Raw genomic sequence first — 15,192 nt, 5'->3', positions numbered from 1 at the left:
CTAAATTTAAAGAAAGACGGGGGAGGGCAAACGTGTCACCAAGAGAGGTAAAAACGTATTTACAGCTAAAAGGACAAAGAGTAAAAATATATAGAGTAAAAATATGGAGTAAAAATACAGAACAAAAATATAAAGTAAAAAATATATATATATATACATATTATCTATAGAATATAGGGTAAACATATGTATTATTACCAGGATGAGGACGAGGTCAATCAAAGTATAATAGTACTAGAAATGGTAGTGATAATGATCTCTGTTAAACAATAAAACAATAGAACAATAAGACAATCAAACAACAGACCAGCATTGCCTGAACACTGGCTTACCTTAACAGCATCAAAACCACACTGAGCGCCTCTGTAATCACATAGAATGCTCCAGTGTCTTAAGAAGGGGGAGTGTAAGCTTTTCCACCAATCAGCAACTGCCATGTGGAACGTATGATGTCATTGCTGTGGGGCGGAGTAGAGATGGAAAAGTACCAAGTGTGAAAACTTACACACTGGCGTGATGGCTGCTGCCTATAGTGGCTACATAGTGTAATGGTCAAGGGCTCTGCCTCCAACACAGGCGACCCAGGTTCAAATCCCGGCACAGCAAGCCAGCACCCAATTTAGTTTTTGGACATCAGTAATAATGAGGTAAACAAACATTTTGGAGTGTGAGGGAGATAACGTGGTAATAAAAAGTTTATAAAAAATATGTGTAAATAATAATAATAATAATAATAATAATAATAAAAATGTATATATATATATAAAAATAATAATAATAAATAATAAAAAATAAATAAATAAATACATTTAAAATTAATAACACTAATAATAATAATAAAAAGAGAGCGACATTTAAAAACTATAGCGGCTATATGTGGATCCAACATTCAGTAAAACTTTTCCAGTACTTCATTCAGTCCTTCTGGAATAAGGGTTTTGAGTACTTGGATCCAATACATTTCTCTTTTTTTGAGATTTTCATGGGCGTTGGGTGTAGTCTCACCAATAGAGTCAATCAAGGTTATGGAGAAGGAGTCTGGGTTACTGTGGTGGTGTGAATGAAAATGCCTGGAGACACTGTGGAAGGGAAATTTATTTAAGATGTTTCTCTTGTGCTGTCCTATCCTGTTACGTGCCATTTGTGTTGTCCTGCCCACATACTGGAGACGACAGGCACAGGTTATGACGTAAATGATATATTTTGATAGGCAAGTGTTGTTCTGTTTGATGGAATATTGAATACCTGTGGCTGTGGAATGAAACACTGGGGTATTGGTAACAAACTGGCATGCAGAACATCTGGGGCTTCTACAAGGGTGAGAGCCTGGTTCGATCGGGGACATGGTAAGAGTGGGAGCTGGAGGTGGTGTATGGAGACGACTGGGGGCTAGGAGATTCCGGAGATTGGGAGCTCTCCTATAAGTGATTGCTGGTTTGGATGGTAAAATTGTTTTAAGATAGGGGTCATAATCACCCACCTATCAATACACCACGTCCTCTTATGAGCCTGAACTTACCACCACCCCCACCCCCATTCAAATTTCCACCCTTTCCACCCCCACCCCTATTCCCACCTCCCCCCACGGCCCCAACCCATGGCCCCCCTATCCTTGTTCCAAGTTCAGCAATAGCCCCTATCATTTCAACCCCCAAGGTTCTAGAACCACCTCAATCACTACCCCCAGACTCTGCTGATCCCACACTCAACATAGCACCTAAACCTCCTAGGAATAACCCCAAGAAAAGACATTTTAATGAAATCTCAACCAGCCCTGAACATTCGGCCTGCACACAGGAGACGACAGGTACCAATGACACGCATAATTCCCCCAAGTCTAGATCCAAAACAGCCCGATTAGCACATATTGAAATGGCCTCCAACACCCCCGTTTGCACAACCCCTGACAACATTAAAGAGCAAATAGATCCTTATCAATCCAACACTTCCACTCCCCTCGAATTGAGAATTTCACAGATCAGCATTTGCGAAACGGAACCACCGTCACCTAACAATTCCTTTTTTAATCTATCTCAACCTCAACCTACCACTACTAAGACAGCCTCCCGGCAGAAAACACCAAATACTCTACAAACCTCCATTAAAACCTTTTTCCAACCACTCAACATCCAGTCCAACAGAGCCCCAAGTTTGGAAGCCACAACAAACCCAACTCCCACCACTTCTTTTTTAGAACTTCCCACCTCCTTATCTCAGAATCTGTTAACCAGCCAACTACCCAATCCGCCCACGACCTAAACTCTCTCCCTCCCCTGTCCGTTAATGACCACAACCCAGCACGATTGAGAAAACGAGGCAGTAGAGGTAAAGGAAAGAGTAAAAAGAAAAATAGAGACACAAACACTGTCCCAATACCCATCCCAAATAAACCCAACACCGAAAATATCAAATGCATCTTCAATTTGTCAGACCACATCCTCACCAAACATGAGACCACATTACTGGAGAAAGGACTCTCCTTCTGTCCAGTCAATGCTCCAAACATGTTTGAAGTTTTTACCGATCTCAATGCGTTTATACGCAAGCTCACCTTAAAAAGACATTTCGAAATCAAAAAACACCAGAAACTCCCTGAATCGACTGCTATGATCATTACCAATAATGACACTTTACCGACTGTATCCATAAACCCCCTTGAATTAGAACTGGAAAAATGTATCACCACTAACTTGAAGGGGAGATCTCGTTTCTACCCCACAGCCTCTAAAGGCAACTTTATTGAGACATTCTATACCATGGTACTCAGTGACCTCCAAAACTCACAGTCCTCCAACCTCATTCTTAATAGTAACCTTACCCATAGAGAAAAATTTGCACTTAAAACCCTCCAAAACAACACAGAACTTATAATCAAACCAGCCGACAAAGGCGGGGGCATTGTGATCCTAAACAGAACCGATTACATTGAAGAAGCTTACAGACTTCTGAATGACACAAGACATTATGCTAAACTTACTCTGGACCCTACCCCCACATTGAACAACACCCTTAAAAATTCATAAACCAGGCTTTCCTCCATAACATAGTCAGTAAAAATGAAAGAAACTTTATTATAAATTTACAGCCTAAAACTCCATTTTTTTATTACTTACCCAAGATACATAACAATCTCCAAAAACCACCTGGTAGGCCGATAATAGCAGGGATAGATTCCATGAGCAGCAATTTATCACGTTTTCTAGACCAACACCTACAGCCCCTGGTCCGAAATCTACCCTCCTATCTTAGAGATTCTCAACATCTCATACAGCTCCTGTCCGACATAAATTGGTCCCCTGATTTTCACTGGCTCACCTGTGACATATCCTCTCTCTATACCAACATCCCACACCAATTTGGACTTTCAGCTATTCAATACTTCCTTTCCACGATTCCATCCATGCCCGTTATTCAACAACAATTCTTATTGCATTGCACTGAATTCATTCTGGAAAATAACGTTTTTTCTTTCCATAACCAATTCTATCATCAGATTAGTGGTACTGCAATGGGCAGCTCATTTGCACCATCTTATGCTAACCTTACAATGGGCCTATTGGAAAATCAACTTCTACAACACAATCAATTATTTATCAATAATATTGTATTTTACAAGCGCTACATAGATGATTTAATCTTCATTTGGAAAGGCGACACATCCCTTATCCCCATTTTCATTCAACTTCTCAACAGTAACTCAGCCGGACTAGAATTTACGTCACATCATCACTCCACAACCATTGATTTTCTAAACTTGACCATCTTCATCGAGTCTAATACCATTAAAACCAAAACCTTTTTTAAAACAGTCGATTCCAATAACTACATCCACTTTAACAGTTATCATCACCGGCCGTGGACACTCAATACCCCATATTGTCAGTTTAAACGTATTTACCGCAACTGTACTGAAAATATTGACTATGAGGAACAATCTAAATTACTGACCAAAAAATTCACAGCTCGTAAATATCCTAGAAAACTGATTAGAGACGCCAGTCGGAGAGCAAAATCTATGAACCTAGCTCCACCGTCCTCCTCTCCGACCACATCAGACCCACCACCACGGTTTATCACAAGATACAACAAAGAACATCAAAACATTAAAAAGATTCTTCATAATAGATGGGAAATCCTTCTACAAGACCCCTATCTTAAAACAATTTTACCATCCAAACCAGCAATCACTTATAGGAGAGCTCCCAATCTCCGGAATCTCCTAGCCCCCAGTCGTCTCCATACACCACCTCCAGCTCCCACTCTTACCATGTCCCCGATCGAACCAGGCTCTCACCCTTGTAGAAGCCCCAGATGTTCTGCATGCCAGTTTGTTACCAATACCCCAGTGTTTCATTCCACAGCCACAGGTATTCAATATTCCATCAAACAGAACAACACTTGCCTATCAAAATATATCATTTACGTCATAACCTGTGCCTGTCGTCTCCAGTATGTGGGCGGGACAACACAAATGGCACGTAACAGGATAGGACAGCACAAGAGAAACATCTTAAATAAATTTCCCTTCCACAGTGTCTCCAGGCATTTTCATTCACACCACCACAGTAACCCAGACTCCTTCTCCATAACCTTGATTGACTCTATTGGTGAAACTACACCCAACGCCCATGAAAATCTCAAAAAAAGAGAAATGTATTGGATCCAAGTACTCAAAACCCTTATTCCAGAAGGACTGAATGAAGTACTGGAAAAGGTTTACTGAATGTTGGATCCACATATAGCCGCTATAGTTTTTAAATGTCGCGCTCTTTTTATTATTATTATTAGTATTATTAATTTTAAATGTATTTATTTATTTATTTTTTATTATTTATTATTATTATTTTTATATATATATACATTTTTATTATTATTATTATTATTATTATTATTATTATTTACACATATTTTTTATAAACTTTTTATTACCACGTTATCTCCCTCACACTCCAAAATGTTTGTTTACCTCATTATTACTGATGTCCAAAAACTAAATTGGGTGCTGGCTTGCTGTGCCGGGATTTGAACCTGGGTCGCCTGTGTTGGAGGCAGAGCCCTTGACCATTACACTATGTAGCCACTATAGGCAGCAGCCATCACGCCAGTGTGTAAGTTTTCACACTTGGTACTTTTCCATCTCTACTCCGCCCCACAGCAATGACATCATACGTTCCACATGGCAGTTGCTGATTGGTGGAAAAGCTTACACTCCCCCTTCTTAAGACACTGGAGCATTCTATGTGATTACAGAGGCGCTCAGTGTGGTTTTGATGCTGTTAAGGTAAGCCAGTGTTCAGGCAATGCTGGTCTGTTGTTTGATTGTCTTATTGTTCTATTGTTTTATTGTTTAACAGAGATCATTATCACTACCATTTCTAGTACTATTATACTTTGATTGACCTCGTCCTCATCCTGGTAATAATACATATGTTTACCCTATATTCTATAGATAATATGTATATATATATATTTTTTACTTTATATTTTTGTTCTGTATTTTTACTCCATATTTTTACTCTATATATTTTTACTCTTTGTCCTTTTAGCTGTAAATACGTTTTTACCTCTCTTGGTGACACGTTTGCCCTCCCCCGTCTTTCTTTAAATTTAGACCCAATACTGAATCAACAGGTAGCTGTCACGATTGTGGAACTTTCCCCGTGATCAGCGCACAACGCGTGCGCTGACACGGCGGAGATCCTCCACAAGCGTATAATTTGCAGGAACCCAGCAAAAGGTGCTATGCACCTGTAGAGGGAAATTCCTGTCGGCAGATGGCGCTGGGGAGTGCAGAGGAACCAATCCTCTGTACCTCCACAAGTGCCAGACAGGAATTGTACGAAGCGCAGAACGCAATCGCAAGAGAGGCGATTGCGAATGAGATTGAGCAAAAGGGATAGGTTGTATGTGTGTGCGCCAATCCAGTCGCCACTCCGCGACCGCGCACACACAACAGCAGATACGAAATAGGAACGCGATCGCGAGAGGTGCGATCGCGAGACGTGACACAAGGCAGAACAGAATAGAATACGAGGGTAGCAAAGGCACAGCAAATACAATAAGGAGATACGGAAAATAACAACCGCTAGCTAACCGCGAACACCGCACTCATTCGCAACAGTGCACGCGGTTATGCGCGATCTCCACGTGATAAGCACAATAGAGACAAGCACGCCTAACTAACCATAAACAGACAAACATGAAACAGAGGACGCGAGCGCTTGCTTAACGGTTACCTCACCGAGCCTGTAGCAAGCGCAGCGGACAAGACAGACACACGAAAAACAAGAACTAGGCAGGAAGGATCCACCGCTCTTCCGCCAGAGCAAGTGTGATCCAAGCAGGAACACAGATCAGAAAGATCCACAGCCACTAACGCTAGCGGCTAGTGCGATCTCAGCAAGACAGAACGATTCGCTATCAACCGCCGTTGGTGACAGCGCAATCGCGACCGACAAGACAGAACAGAAGGATCCCCAGCGCTCGCACAAAGTAGCTAGCGCGATCCCAGGAAACAGAACAGAAGGATCCCCAGCGCTAGCACAAAGTAGCTAGCGCGATCCCAGGAAACAGAAGAGATAGCTGGCAGCAACCGCTGCACCAGCTATACTCCAAGAACATAGATCAGAACCATTTCCTGTCAACCACCATAGGGGCAGGACAATGGCAAACAGGCAAGACAAGACAGAACAGGCAATACAGATAATACAACCTGACTGGGCTAGAAGGGGAGCCTAAAGCAACCCCCAGGAATTAACTATACTAGATAGCAATGGCTGACACTCCAGCAGTGTCCATCAGGAACTGAGCATGGAAGAGAAATGACCAGCCAAGCATTGTGGGAAAGACATAGTACTTATAGTACACGCCTCCAATGAATGTGGCCAGGCAATTTGCATAACAACGTATGCAAATTCCTCTGCAAGCACAAGCTGCAAAACTGACAGAAACTCTTCTTTCCAGAGTCCTGCAGCATGCAAACTTACACAATGGTCAAAGGGCTGCCTGTCTGCACAGGCAGCTGAGCAAATCATCACAGTACCCCCCCCTCCAGGGTCGAATTCCAGACGACCCCCAAAACTGCTATTAGCAACAGACTCAAACTGAAGACTCATGAAGGTCGGGGCAGCCCGACAAGGTCCAATTCCAGAGTCAGTCCACCCGAAACCGACCTCATCGGAAACAGAAGCCACCGAAACATGCCCATCAGTACTACCAGTCTCAGTATAACACCCATCAGGACTGTGAAAGCCAGAGAAGAAGCCATCGACACCCTCCAGACAATACCCACCACCTTCCACGGAGCGTCCGAAAATACCAAACCTGCCACAATACCTGTTCGAAGTGTCCCTTACAACACAAAAGCCACCGTTGATCTTATCCAGGGTACCAAGCAAAATTTCCCCCGGAATCTCCCAGAACCTTTTGAAGCTCCACAGAGATCCCAAGAGGGCAGAACAATCACCAGGCTCACATGGAGAATTACCAAGAACCCCCATGGAACCAATGACAATTCCGGATTCAGAATTACGAGGACCCCCATCAAGATCAAGACTTTCAGGGACCACTTCTGGGCATGCAAGCAGGCAGGCCATATCAGAGCATGTCTCCACCGAGGAAGCATCTGAGTACGCTGGTAACCGAGGCACACTTGGGCTTTCTGGGTCACAGAGCACACTGGGGTACACCAGCACAGGAGAAACCTCAGGACATGTCGGGGAACTGCCAACCTCAGAGTCCGACACGAGGAAACCAAAACCAGGACCGGGCAGAGAATCATCACGAGCAATGGTCTCAAGCACTGGACTTTCAAAAGAAGACTCGGACTCAAATTCAGAAATTTCTGTGACTGCAATATCATCATTGACTACATATGAGTGAAGCTCCACCAGAGCTGCAAAGGTAGTCAGCAAGGCAGCAATGCCTACGGAAGAGGGTAACCCCTCAAAAGAACTTGGGGGGCAGGAGACATCTCCTACAAGTTCTGCACCCTTTGGGAGGAACTCGGAGACCTCCAGAACATCCAACAAGACCTCAGGAGCATCATTTTTCAAGTTTTCTAAAAAGGATTCTGAACTATCCATGTTACAGGGCAAAACTGGAACTTTATTTTGTGGACAGGGCAGATGTCCCAGGAATGGTTCCACCATAACCTGAGACTGGATCTCATCATCATGAGGGGAATGTACAGGTATATTTACTGGAACACACACTGACTCCCTAACTTCATTCTCACTGTACCCAGAATTCTGTGTGGCAGTCAAACTAGCTTGTAACTCCAAAACTGCAGAAAAACAAGTAAAAATAGCAGCAATACCTAGACGAGCCTCTAGGGGCAGGGCAGGAGATATTGTACAAGGAAATGTTGACTCATCCGGAGTACAGGGTGGAGAGTCAAAACTTCCCTCAGAGCAAGAAAGGGACTCACAAATGTCAGTGTGATTGGACATCATATTGTTATTCATGGTACAGGGCAGGTTCAGAGAAAGCGTCTCTGAATAAGGCAAAGAGGGTTCAGCATCAGATTCGCAAAACCGAAGCGCTGTCTCACTCTTAGATTCGGCTAACAATGTCGAATCCGAGGAATCAGAACGCAAAACCTGCGAATCAAAATTCACTTTAGGTTGTGAAACTGACGCTTCTATAGCGCAAACCTCCGCGATCTGCGGAGCAGACTGCAAGGCATCTAGGACCGAAACGCTGGAGCAACTGTCCCCAGGCAACGGGCCCTTACAGGTGTGAACAGGGTGAGACAGAGACTCATCTGCAGAAGAAATAGTGACATCAACAGGACAAGCTTTATTAGGCATATTAATTTTACTTTTGACGCTGCACAGTCGAGAAACTTTCCCCATAGCAGGGTCACAGACGGAAGATCTCAAAGATCTGTTTCTAAATGACAAAGGATCCCACACATCCTTGAGGAAACCGGCAGACTCATGCCGATCACAATCTGCAGGAACATCCGAGAAACAGGCATCAGATCGCACAGATTCAAACTGCACACTGTCAGGAGCGAATCCTTCAGGATTCGCACAGGAATCAACCACAGCGGCACACTCATTCATTTCAGATTGCACAAAGTCAAGACTCACATGCTTTACCCCAGAAAGGCAGGAACAATCATCCGACAACGATGTCTCTTTATTGGAATCAATTGGTTGGTGTGTGTGCAACTCATCCAAAATCGTTTGCCATACATAGATCACCAGATCCACATCATCCTTGTCACATTCATCGGAATCAACCAGAAGGTACATAGAGTCAAGACAAGCATTCAAGACATCTTCGCTTTTTGCGATGTAAAAATCGCAAAAGGCTTTCCAATCAAAATCGAATTCCTCCAGCAAGGCCCCAACATCCCAGGAAGCAAATGGGGGTTCAAACAGGCCAGTATCCAAATAATCTCCATAGGGGTGGAGTTCAGGAACAAGAACAGATTTTTTAACTGCTTTAATGTAGTGTGCGATCCTACCTATAGCAGGATCCACATAAGCTTTGGATTGGGGCAGAAAACCTGGAAACTGATCAGCAGATGCATTATAAACATCATTATCATACTGCATGGTTTTGCCCATTTCAGACTTGACAGAAATAACCTCTCTATCTGTGGTTGCCATGGGCAACGGATCTTTCCGCTGGGAAGCCTTCCTAGATCTTTTACGTTTAGACTTAGAGGCTTTGGATGGCTGCTTTATGGATGAAAGAGTAGATGGAACAGCTGATTGAGCTGCTGACAACAACTCATTAAGGGGGTATGGTAATTGAGGTAATCTCAGCCAATTGTGAATTAAAAAGGCCAAGAATTCCAGGGGTCTTTGACTCAGGGTGGTATGATCTAACACATCATAACCCCACATTGACATTTCGCCCCCCAACAGGATGTAGACCATTTGGGGGGCCCAGGTAGACACTGGGGTGCATTGGAATTCAGGGTTCGCTAACAGTTTCGTACACTCAGACAAAAATTCGTCTGCTGATTCAGGTTCAAGTTTTTTAAATCTCTTAAAGGTACAAGAGCCATATTCGACAAAATCGTACAAATCGGAAATTCCGTCTACACTGGGGTTTTGGGTTGGGCTGGTCATTCTGTCACGATTGTGGAACTTTCCCCGTGATCAGCGCACAACGCGTGCGCTGACACGGCGGAGATCCTCCACAAGCGTATAATTTGCAGGAACCCAGCAAAAGGTGCTATGCACCTGTAGAGGGAAATTCCTGTCGGCAGATGGCGCTGGGGAGTGCAGAGGAACCAATCCTCTGTACCTCCACAAGTGCCAGACAGGAATTGTACGAAGCGCAGAACGCAATCGCAAGAGAGGCGATTGCGAATGAGATTGAGCAAAAGGGATAGGTTGTATGTGTGTGCGCCAATCCAGTCGCCACTCCGCGACCGCGCACACACAACAGCAGATACGAAATAGGAACGCGATCGCGAGAGGTGCGATCGCGAGACGTGACACAAGGCAGAACAGAATAGAATACGAGGGTAGCAAAGGCACAGCAAATACAATAAGGAGATACGGAAAATAACTACCGCTAGCTAACCGCGAACACCGCACTCATTCGCAACAGTGCACGCGGTTATGCGCGATCTCCACGTGATAAGCACAATAGAGACAAGCACGCCTAACTAACCATAAACAGACAAACATGAAACAGAGGACGCGAGCGCTTGCTTAACGGTTACCTCACCGAGCCTGTAGCAAGCGCAGCGGACAAGACAGACACACGAAAAACAAGAACTAGGCAGGAAGGATCCACCGCTCTTCCGCCAGAGCAAGTGTGATCCAAGCAGGAACACAGATCAGAAAGATCCACAGCCGCTAACGCTAGCGGCTAGTGCGATCTCAGCAAGACAGAACGATTCGCTATCAACCGCCGTTGGTGACAGCGCAATCGCGACCGACAAGACAGAACAGAAGGATCCCCAGCGCTCGCACAAAGTAGCTAGCGCGATCCCAGGAAACAGAACAGAAGGATCCCCAGCGCTAGCACAAAGTAGCTAGCGCGATCCCAGGAAACAGAAGAGATAGCTGGCAGCAACCGCTGCACCAGCTATACTCCAAGAACATAGATCAGAACCATTTCCTGTCAACCACCATAGGGGCAGGACAATGGCAAACAGGCAAGACAAGACAGAACAGGCAATACAGATAATACAACCTGACTGGGCTAGAAGGGGAGCCTAAAGCAACCCCCAGGAATTAACTATACTAGATAGCAATGGCTGACACTCCAGCAGTGTCCATCAGGAACTGAGCATGGAAGAGAAATGACCAGCCAAGCATTGTGGGAAAGACATAGTACTTATAGTACACGCCTCCAATGAATGTGGCCAGGCAATTTGCATAACAACGTATGCAAATTCCTCTGCAAGCACAAGCTGCAAAACTGACAGAAACTCTTCTTTCCAGAGTCCTGCAGCATGCAAACTTACACAATGGTCAAAGGGCTGCCTGTCTGCACAGGCAGCTGAGCAAATCATCACAGTAGCTCCCATTTATTATTATATACCACTTGATCCCATTAAGGAACATATTAATTTACATGCATTTATTCACCTGATCAAATGTACCTCTATTTATAACTGTTGCATGAAAAGCAAAAGGAATACAGTGGCCAGTAGAGCTAATAGGCTAAATCCTGAGTTTTCTACATGAAAATGTTCTGCATAAAATCACTTTGCATAGAATTGCATGATTTAAAAGTGTTGCATAATAAGTACCTCTGAATATGTTTTGATGTTCATATAGTTATGTTTTGACATTGAATTGTTTGTGAACATGAGCGATACTCACAAAACCTGCCTTACACTATGTCCTCTGACACTTTGTTTTCAGCTGTATGCTCCTTTTTTCATTGGCCTGATGAAGCGGGATTGAGCCCGTGAAACGCGTTGCCTATTTTTACTGTGGAGTATAAATAAATTGTTGTTTGACTGTTGATGCCACAGTCCTTCCTTTGTTTGCTTTGTCCGCATGGATGGGATAGGCCCACCACTGCCCCATCGGTTTTAAGCTCGTTTAAGTGACTTTTATTCTATTGGCGCCTCTGGAAAGCTTCTACATATTGCTAAGTCCACCCTTGGTGGAGGGTTGTACCCATCTTCTTCCCATCTACAGAGAGCGACTTTTAATCCTGAGTGGGGTCAGGTTAATCTCCCCACCTGCCTTCACAGTGGTTGCCTAATGGTAACCCTGGTTTGTGAGTATTAAATTGTTATATTACTCATTATTAATTATCATCTATACAATATCACACTATTGGGCTCTTGGTGTCCCCCCTCCCTTTATGTGTTTAGAGTAAGGTCCTTATCAAAGTTTACTTGAAAATAGAAATAAAAGTAATTGTAGTTCAAACAATAAAGTTATTACTTTTTATCCATTTTATCATATATTTTGATTAAATTGTATTATTCATTACTCCTTACTACAGCTGCAAGTGGTGCCCGCACTGCCCGGCCCCAGGGATCCTCTGCACCCAGGCCTTCTTCGTCAAGAGCCTCCTCACCTGGCCTCAGCCATCATAGCCAGAGGGCTTATCTGAGTCGAGCCAGGACACCGCTTTATGGTAAAATTCTCTTACTGTATGATTAACATTGCATACTATGGAAAAGCAAGTAAATGCTATGTTATATGTATTACATTACAGGTTCTTAATTTTAGGGATGATCAATGAGATTGAAATATGTACAAGTTGATGGATTGCTGGGTTTACCTATTTTGCACATTTTTTTCTACAGTTCCTCTATCAACATATACGAGGCTGAGGGGCCAGGTGAGGAGGCTGACGAAGACGAAGAGGAGGCATGAGCGGGAAATCCGCATACTTAAAAGCCAGATGCTGGAGATGCGCCAGCATATGGCGAATGTGGAGGAGGAGGTCCGCCAATTGAAGGGGACAGGGGGTAGGGTGGACTGAGGGGTTTTTTTTTTTTTTTTATTTATTTTTTATTTTTGTTGAACATTTTTACTGCTGGCAGGTGATGTAGCTGCTGCATGGTTTTTTGGCAGTTGGAAACAGCTGTAAACAGCTATTTTCCACAATGCAGCAAGGTTCACAGACAGGAAACTGCCAGGAGTACGTACTTTTCTTGTTTCTTGTGGGAGGGGTTTTACATTTTTAGAGTACAGATTCTCTTTAAAGTGAACCTTCAGACTAAAAATCGACTCAGCAGCACTTAAAAGGCCTGGTGTTTCTTTAACAGTTTCACAGCATCAGAACTTTGTTTCTCTTATACAAGCCTCATTTTTAGCTGTACAGAAGAAAACTGCCCGGGCATTTTTCCCCTGAATCCGGGCAAAGCATGATGGGATTTCTGATGTTGTTGTTCTCGTTCTGCTGTTTTGGTGCAATTTTTTTTTTTTTTAACATTTTGAATTTGACATTTGAAGCCTAGGGTGTGCAGCTGGGAGGGGTGATCAGGACACAGGACAGTTGGAACTGTGTCTCCTGCTCCCTGTCACCTCATTTCAACCAAAAAGATGGCTGCCCCCATGACAAAGATGGCTGTCCCCATGAATCACAAACATTTGACTGTTCTTTTAAAACAGGGTGGGTAAGAGATTATATTACCTATCTATTCTAATTAACATAACTAATGTAACTTAATGACAGTATATTTGTTTAGGCTGAAGTTCCCCTTTAAGAAAAAAAAAAAAAAAAGAAAAGAAAAACTTTTCACAAAAAATAAATTTTTTTCTTAAAAAAGGATAAGTTTCTTCTCTTTTGTTGTACGATCTCTGACACTGACACATTGTGTTGGACTAAATAATCGCAAAAGAAATGCAATGACATTGTTAATACAATGCATTTCAAAAACATATATTTATGCAGAATACTTAGTTGTATGTGTCACATTGCTTGTGTGATGCAATCCCTTAATTTTGTAGATCTTCTTCTGTGTCCAACACAAAGCACCAGTGTGCAAAAAATAGACATTTAAAGTGTAAAGAGTAGGGGCTTGATTCACAAAGCGGTGCAAAGTGTTTGCAGGCCTGTGAAAAGCCCTTTATCACGCCTAAACTCAGTTTAGGCGTGATAAGAAGAAACTCGCGCGAATTTTGCGCGCGCAAAGTTTTCCGCGCGCAAGCGCGCAGCACCTGGCGCTTCGCGCGAAGCTCCCATTAAGCCCTATGGGACTTTGCGCGCGGTAGCTTCGCGCGAAAAGCAGCACAAATCGGTGATAACTCAGTGGTGCAAAGGTTATCACGCCTAAAGTCTTTTAGGCGTGATAACTGAGTTATCACCGCTTTGTGAATCAAGCCCTATATGTAGCAATTATTCATTGCTTTTTAGTTCTCTTTTACAGCGCATGCAGGTTCAGGCTACTCTACTTTCTTCCTCCCCTCCTCTCTGTGGCACGGGTCATAGTGCACGGAACTATGATGCGATGCAGAGAGTCGGAAAATAATTCGAGGAGACAGAGACTGCGCATGCGCTGTAAGGACCCACAGACATCATTTTTCATGTTTCAGCTCTACTTTCTGTAGGAGCCATGTTTTCAATAGCATTGAGAGTGGGCATACCGGGATGGAGAGGGATTAAGAGAGGAAGTGTATACACTTCATATACACTTGGGTATACTTAAAGGGACTCCAAGATCAAATTAAACGCAAAATGTGAACTTACCCGGGCTTTGCTGTAGCCCAGTGCTGGTCTGTAGTTCCCACGACGTACCTCCGGGTCTTCTCCCAATGCCTCTTCAGAAATGGTTGGCCGGCGGATCCTGGCGACACTCGGGCCGATTGTCGGGCTCCTTCTTCCGCATACATCACGCGTAACGTCATTACGGCGTCCGGCGTCACAGTACGGCGCATGCGTGGTTTAATCGCGCATGCGCCGTACTGTCACGCCGGCCACCGTGATGACGCGAGGCGGCCAGCGTAATGACGTTACACGTGATGTATGCGGAAGAAGGAGCCCGACACTCGGCCCGAGTGTCGCCAGGATCCGCCGGCCAACTACAGACCAACACTGGGCTACAGCAAAGCCCGGGTAAGTTCACATTTTGCGTTTAATTTGATCTTGGAGTCCCTTTAAAAACATACCCTGTGCCCCTGCTCAGTGTCCCTTTCAGGGGTTCTTTCTTTAGGGTGGGGGAGAAGAATTTGGGCCTGGTTTGCAGGCATTACAAAATACTTACCGAGCCTCCAGCGGCGTTTTGTAGCCTTCCTGAAGCTCCTAGCA

The 15,192-nt window shown here is 43.9% G+C and overlaps 1 protein-coding gene across 1 annotated transcript in view; it reads right to left on the bottom strand.

The window, feature by feature from the left end:
• The window catches only part of LOC137560743 (zinc finger protein 850-like), a 159,759-nt gene that overhangs the window by 117,239 nt on the left and 27,328 nt on the right, over positions 1–15,192 (bottom strand). The window lies entirely within an intron of this gene.

Source organism: Hyperolius riggenbachi, chromosome 3 (assembly GCF_040937935.1).
Source record: "Hyperolius riggenbachi isolate aHypRig1 chromosome 3, aHypRig1.pri, whole genome shotgun sequence".
Lineage (NCBI taxonomy): Eukaryota > Metazoa > Chordata > Amphibia > Anura > Hyperoliidae > Hyperolius > Hyperolius riggenbachi.
Note: the sequence above shows the minus strand (reverse complement) of the source record. Positions and strands in the feature narration are given on the sequence as shown.